This window comes from Lagopus muta, chromosome Z, assembly GCF_023343835.1.
Source record: "Lagopus muta isolate bLagMut1 chromosome Z, bLagMut1 primary, whole genome shotgun sequence".
Lineage (NCBI taxonomy): Eukaryota > Metazoa > Chordata > Aves > Galliformes > Phasianidae > Lagopus > Lagopus muta.
In genome coordinates, this window is record NC_064472.1 from 17,985,096 (window position 1) to 17,992,927 (window position 7,832).

The window sequence follows — 7,832 nt, forward strand, 5'->3', positions numbered from 1 at the left end:
TGCCACATAGTACGGAATATGTTTCTGTCCTGGTTCTGTCCAGCTCCTTGCGCCCCTCCAGTTATTCACTGGCAGGGCAGTGTAAGAAGCTGAAATGTCCTCGGTTCTGTGCAGCGCTGCTCAGCAACTACTACAACACTAGTGTATTATCAATACTGTTTTTCTCCTAAAACCTAAGTACCAGATATTATGAAGAAAATCAACTTTGTCCCAGCTGAAACCAGGACAAAGTGGAAATAAGTGAAATTAAAATTTGTAACTTATATTTTCCCTAAATGTTTACCATCACTCCTAGATGTGATTTCTAGTAATATTTTCCTTCTTTTGCAGGTAGGACTGAATGTTGTGGGCAATTCTGTTACATCATTCAGTGACTGAAGTTTTGTTATTATTCTTATGAAACTTACATTTTTAATCTAACAGGCAGTTTGTTCATGTTGCAGTGATTTCTAGTTTTCTGTCACCATCTTCTCCAGTAATAAATGCTTCATTTTGAACCATATTGGTGGAGATAAAACTTAAAAGTGTGATCTTATACACTGGGCCCAAAGTGTGTAAACAACATGGTACTTAGGAACAGTAATCTTGCAAGGAATCCTCTAACCTGGAATATGGAGTAAATTGTCTGGACTATGTCCTTTTAAATTGTGTAGACTGTGCTTTCTACAACACACAAAGAATTGGACTGTTTTTAGAACATCATTAGACACATACCAGGTGCAAATACCTCTCCAATTTAGAGATAAGGATGTGGTGTGGGACCTTGTCAGAAGCCTTGCACAAGTCCAAGTAGATGACATCAGTTGTTCTTTCTTTGTTCACTGATGTCATCACTCCATAATAGGCCACCAGATCGATCAGGCACGATCTGCCCTTGGTGAAGCCATAGTGGCTGTACCTCGTCTCACACATGCCTTTACGTCTCTTCTAGGATGATTTGTTCCATGGAGATGGGCAATACCACATGAGGAACACTAGGGACTGGCAAAAATGTATAGGTGCTGCTTGATTGTGAGAATAGAGAAATTTTTAGAGATGCTGTAGAGACTGCCTAGGAACAAACTTGTACCTTTTATAATGGATCATTTCAGCCATTTTGTGGCAGGTTGTGACAAGGTGTGCAGTTGATGCAAAATCCACTGAATCCCACAGCAGATGTGTTACAGGAAAAGATCTTTCTGAAATCTAGAGTTACCTTGGTGTAATGACATCAAGCATCCCATCTGGGGTGTGAAAAGACTCCTCAGTCCAGGATGTCTGTGGTTTTGTTAGAAATGAGACACTGCCAGCACCAGGATTTTGGGGAAGATTTTTAGTCGTAGAGACATTAAACAATGAGACAGTGGTGATGTTCTGACCCAAGACAAGTCAGAGACATTTTCTGTGAGATGGTTGAATCACTGTATATAACTATTCATCTGGGGGGTTCAGTGACACATCCAAACCTCTTACTGAAGTGATGGTGTTATTTCAGCTTCTGTCACTGTCCTGAATTTGAACTTGCAAATTTACGGTTTTCAGGGTCCTTATGCCTAAGACATATCTCTGCATTCTGACATTATTTGGCAGTAAGAAATGTCACTTTTTCCTCCAAGAGTGAAAAGGACCAGTCCTTTGGCCTAAGTGGCCAGTAAAGAAGTACTCTGGTGCTGAAGGCATTGTTTTTTTGGCCATGAAGTCGTGGTAAAGTCCCCTGAAGAAGAAAGGAAGACATAAGCTCTGAGGCAGCAGCAAGGCTAAGTGGGTGACGTAACTATTAGAAATGATTTAGTGAGGGTCGCAGCATTTCCCAGCCTCATAACTTACATGAGCTGCTGAGTGGCAGCAGAAAACAGACTTAGTAATTCATTACTTGCTTTTAAGAGAGATTAGAGAATGCTGTTTGTTCCCTAGAATGATGTTTGCAGTCTTTGTGAGGATGGGATAAAAGTTCACTGAGTCAAGCAGCCTCAGTTGAAACCAATGAAATACAAACAACCTAGGCAAAAGCAAGTCCCCTTGATACTGGGTAACACTTTTTGCACGAAGCAGCATGGTGTGGCCACTGGGTTTGCCGTGATGAATGAGTTGGTCCTCTTCTTTAGTACCCTTGTAGCTAGTAGGTTACTAAAAATGAGTCTTAGAACAAGATCTTGCAAATTTAATTAGGACACGCGGAACTCTAAACAGGCCCCACCAATTCAGGAAAGGTCTTGTAATCATTGGAAGAAGTTGGAAATGATAATAGCTGACACCTATACAAGTCATGAAGTTGTCAAGAGATTTCCTGTTGGAGTGAGCTTGATACAATATTTTTGTTGTGATTACTCCTTGATTCTCAAGAAGAGGAATGACATCATCATGAAGTTACAGCAGGGCATATGGATTAGAAAGAAGATTGGTTACAGCCCACAAGAATAAAAACAATGGCACATATGATAGACCAGTACTGAACCAAGAAATGAGCTTCTTTTTTTCTGGGGTGGAAATTATAAAGCTGATATTTTATACCTAGACTGGAAGTTTTAACTAATGGAATGTGCTGCTAAGTAGTAGTTTTTTTCTTCTTCTTTTTTTTTTTCTTCCCCAAAAGACAGTGAGTTGAACAATCAAAAAAACTGGGGTCTTACCTTTGCTGGAGAAACTTGGCCAAAAGTGAGGGGAGAGAAAAAAGAAAAGTCTTTTAAATCAAAACAAGCAACGAAACAGCAGAGGAGATAAAATACCGAAAAAACTGAAATTCTGCAAACAGAGGGAATTCTTAAGTTAGAATGAGAAATACAGTGAAATTGCAGTTCACCATGCGGAAATGCTGACTCAGACTTGTAGCTGAGATGAACTCAAATGGTTCCATGAAGGTGTTAGGTCATACTGCACTTATGCTGCCCGTGAATTTAAAATGCTTTTGGCAACTACGAAAAAAATCTTTGTATTTGTATTTGTAAATCTTTGTGATTCTGCATACACAGCCTAAAGTGTAGATGTGTCCTTGAACAAATGCTTAGGGCAGAACTCTTGGAAATCAGGCAAGAAGGCCCAACTAGAAATAGCAGAAAGGAGGGTGATGTGCTAAGAAGGACTGGGATTATCTTTCCTATGTGGCCACAAAGATGTTTATGAGATGTTTATGAGTCCAACAAGAAGTTGGACTATTCCAGAAAACATAGGTCAGTTTTTGTTGAGTAGCTTAATATTTGAACAAGATAAGATCATGTGTGAAGGACAATGAACTGAGCCTAAATATGGGCTGGCAGATGTAATAATAGCAATAGAAAAAGTTGTTCTAAACTCAAGGCCAGAGTTGAGTCTGCTTTGCTGTAGGATGTTTCTTCACAGTCACTCTGTGTTAGGTTGATGTAATTTTGGATTCCTTCTAATAATGAATTCTTAAAATGTGACCCTTTTCATTCATTTCCAGTGAGCAAGGAAATAATCCTAGTCAAACTAATAGTGACTAATAATGGTTATTCACACCTTCCTTGTGTTTTGTTCCTATAACAATTTTCCAGTTAGTGCAGAACAAAATCACGTGAAATACCTCTTCAGATTTTACGGCAATTGCATTGCAAGGCATAGAATTTCAAGTGGAGCTCTTGCTTGTGGCCCTCAAATTCAAAGTGGAGCAGGGACAGCTGAGCTCTGCATTTTGGTTTCTCTGTTGCGTAGTGGAGCTTGCCATGCTGAGACTAGAACTATCACAGAATTGCAGAATCACAGAATGGCCAGGGTTGGAAGGGACCTCAAGGATCATGAATCTCCAAACCCCTGCCACATGCAGGGCCACCAACCTCCCCATTTAATTCCAGACCAGGCTGCCTAGAGCCCCATCCAATCTGGCCTTGAACACCTCTAGGGATGGGGCATCCACAACCTCTCTGGGCAGCCTGTTCCAGAACCTCACCACTCTCTCTGCAAAGAACTTAAAACTAGTCTGTGTGAGAGCTGGTCCTAGGTAATGGAATGACTAAGCACAAAGAGATAGCACTGCCTTTTCATCCTTTTTCCAAATGCAAGGCATAGTTCTTAATTTGTATAGAGAGAGCAGGATCATAAAACAACACAACATTAGAAAAAAACTGCCATATTTAAAATAGAATGAGGTATCAGGTATGCAAGATTCCTGCCATATATGTTCCCATACACAAAGAGAAGATGTTATAACAAACAACAATCTTGTACTTCAAGCTGCTCTGTTTCATAACTGTTAGTCATGCTGTTTGAGGTTCTGTCTCGCTGGAAAGTGCTTAGCAAGATAATTGTGCTTTAAAAACCTGAATGCAGTAGAAAATAGTTCAGCTTGACTTACTTTGACAACCTTAAACCTGCTTCCTGTGAATTCACACATCAGGGTAACACCCAGCTTCTAAAGACCTTTTCTGTTGTGGCATGCCGTGCATGTATTGAGCTACTGTTATGGTTAAAAAGGTTGGCTTTCTGATATTACAGTGAATACAGAGATTACAGAGGTGAAAACTACTAACAAATTTTACTTTTCCCCTGCTATACATACTGTAGACATAAATCGATACAGTGAGATAGCACTTGATTTCCAGGAAAACAGCTATCAGCGATGATATACAGTTAATTGCTTTAACGTGATGCATATTGAAAAAGGGGTCTTGACAGCTTTGTGCTTGAAGTTTTCTACTTGAGCAGTTTTAAAACACAAAGGGCTGGAGACTGTCACTACAAGAAAAATGATGTAGGCATCATGGGGAAATACATTCTCATCCATAAAACCAAAGCTAAATTCTGTATAAGAGAATCCCTCATTCATTCATTGACGTTATTCAGAACAAATAAGTCTGCATGTAGAAAAGTATATTCAGCTGTGAGCATTTTAAAGAGAGAAATGTCACCACAAAAAAAAAAAAAAAAAAAAAAAAAAAAAGCATTCTCACTAGGAATCTTGTATGATTGAGAAATGGAAAGAATGGTAAAAATAGAGACCAGGAACAACTGAAGAAATTGTAACAAAATTTAGCACACTGGGTGCATGTGAATGTATAAATAAAAAATACAAGAAGGAGTATAGAAATTTGTACATGAGATTGTAGTACAAAAAGATTGTGTATAAAATGAGATAAACAATAGAATGAAAGGAGAATAAGCTTTCAGTAATGATTTCCCATTGTTAAGACATGCTAGACTGTGGTATAGCTTGCAACAGCTTTGGTCTTAAATCATTTATTATCTAGAGTGAATTATATGTTTAGATACCTAGGAAACTTATGCATTCTCTGGAAAATAGAAGAAACAGTAATGATTTGTATTAACCAACTCATACCACAACTGTATATCTGGTACAAAGTCAAGTGGTAAACATTTTTGCCCCACATGATTCACTGCCTTTGAAGATCTACTTTGTATGTCACATTTCCAGTCTCCCTGATCTATGTTCTCCTTCCTCTACTTTACCATTATTGCTTAGCATTTACTATTATCTTTTCCAATTACCTTCTGGTGCATGCTTTTTCTCTTCCATTGTCAATCTTACTTTCATATTTTCTCTGTTCTCATTAGTTTAAATATAGCTATTATAGTCAGAACTTGTGCAGAATCAGTCCTCCAGAATAACTGCTTTTAAAGTGTCTTTATAGCAAGAAAGCTAATATTTGTGTATCTTATTTATACTATCATTCATATATACAGCAAGACGTGATTTTTCACTCAATTCTGCTGAAAATCTAAAGTTGCAGAGAATTCCTTTAGGTCTCATCTTGCCACCTGCAGTATCAAATGCTTTGCAGTCAGAACTTAGCAATTAAAAATTGTAGTGGAATAAGGCATAAGAAAGCTGATATCCCAGAAGCTCATGGTCTTGCTGCACTATAACATATGGAAAGATACAGGCTTTCTAGCATAATCAAAGAAACGATCAAAGAAAATGACAGACAAATGTTCACAGTTAGAAATGTAACATGCAAACCAAATTGTCATGCTAATAGTAGATTAACTTTCCTTTACAGTAAAGAACATAAAAACAATATAATTGTCTACTCCTTTCTTTCTCACTCTCCTGTCATTTTTGGCAGAAATGTAAAAATGGTATTTTCTGTCATTTTTCTTTTGCCTTTCTTTTGTAATTGGGACTACTTCTCATTCAGTGTATGAATGCTGACTGAAATATGCTCTGTAAGCTGGGGGAGACCATGTCAATCTTGAAGATATGCACATATTCTAGATGAGATTCAGTATTGATATGTCTTTGAGACACATAGGCTGCTCCTGTTCATCTGCAAGTACCTACTTTGAAAAGATCTCTCTAGACTCTTCACCATCTTTGTAGCCCTCATCTGCTGCTTTCTAATACTTTTAATGCCTGTTCTGAACAGAAACAGAAACTTATAGGAAAGTGTGCTAGTGTTTGCTCCAAAGTTATACTTTACAACAAACACGAGAAAGAACTTCCTAACTGTGAGGGTGACAGAGCACTGGAACAAGCTGCCCAGAGAAGCTATGGAGTCTCCTTCTCTGGAAATATTTCAAGAACAACTGGGATACTTTCCTGTGCAATCTACTGAAGGAGTCTGCTTTAGTGGGATGTTGGACTAGATGATGCCCAGAGGTTCCTTCCAATATCTGCACATCTGTGATTTTATAGTATTACTTGAATTTTTTTTATATGTTTCATAATCAGTATGAATAAGAGTAATTCAGTCACCAATTACAGTCTATCCAACAGGTGTCAACGTTTTCACAATTACAGTATGCTTATATGCAGTCCATAGCAGTTTGAATAAATGTATTTTAGAAATGCTTATGAATACTTAGCTGTTGTGAACCTCTCCCAGCCCTCTGAGAGAACCACAAATATGTAAATTATGGTGTAAATTTGATTTGCAGTTTATTTGCAGCTTTAAGTTTCTTAGAACCTTCAGCATTCTTGACAATAACCTGAAGTTGCTATCTCTGCTCTTCTGCAGTATAGTGCAGTGTGTAGGTATCAGGCTCTCCTTTTCCTGCCCCGTCTTCCTTTTTTTCTTCTTCTTTTTTTGTTTTTCTCTTTATTATTTGCTCTACTATATTTCCTCCTTCCCTTGACTTTTCTTTCTGGTTTTACTTGGTGCATGTCTTGGTGTCAGGAGGTAGATTTGGTAAAGTGGACTGACATCACAGCATGTAATCTAGGAGCAGATATGACCAGGAAAGTAGAGGCATGTGTGTTTGCAAGCTGCTGCCCTTGCATCTCTTTTTGCGTGCAAAGCTGACAACTGTAGCACTTAAAACAAGATTAGGTGTGGCAGAGAGGGGAGGGAGCTCAGGCCCTACTGCCTCCAGCATTATGATTTTGTGGCAGCCAGAAACAAGTATCTCACGTACAGACAAGCTATTGATGATATGATGACAGGATCTTACAGCTTGCAAGGCAGCAGTTCCTGGCATCAGCTGAGTTCTTTCCAGCAAGTTCAGCCACTGATGTAGAAAAGAAAAATGCACACAATCTGACATATAATCCTTGTTAAGTTGCTGACCCTTGTGTCTGAGGGATGAGAGGAAACTATTTTCAATGTTAACACAGTTCTCTTTCCTGTAAGCAGTAATTCTTTGTCCGCAGCCTTAAAAAAAAAAAGAAGAAAAATAAAAAAGAAAAAAAAAAAAGAAAAAAGAATGAAGACAGAAGGGGTTTAGTTTCATTCATCTTCATGAGAAGTCCTCTTTACAGATGACTGATTTCAGTTATGTCTGGGATGAATGTAACAATTGTTTAATAATGTAAAGCTTTAAATTATATTCAGCCGATTATGTAGGGGAATTTTGCAGGCAGGAAGAAGTTAATTATCCAAAGCTGGATCCACATCAAAATTAGGCTTATTAACTCATACATTGTAAGCTTGATAGCTCTGCAGTGG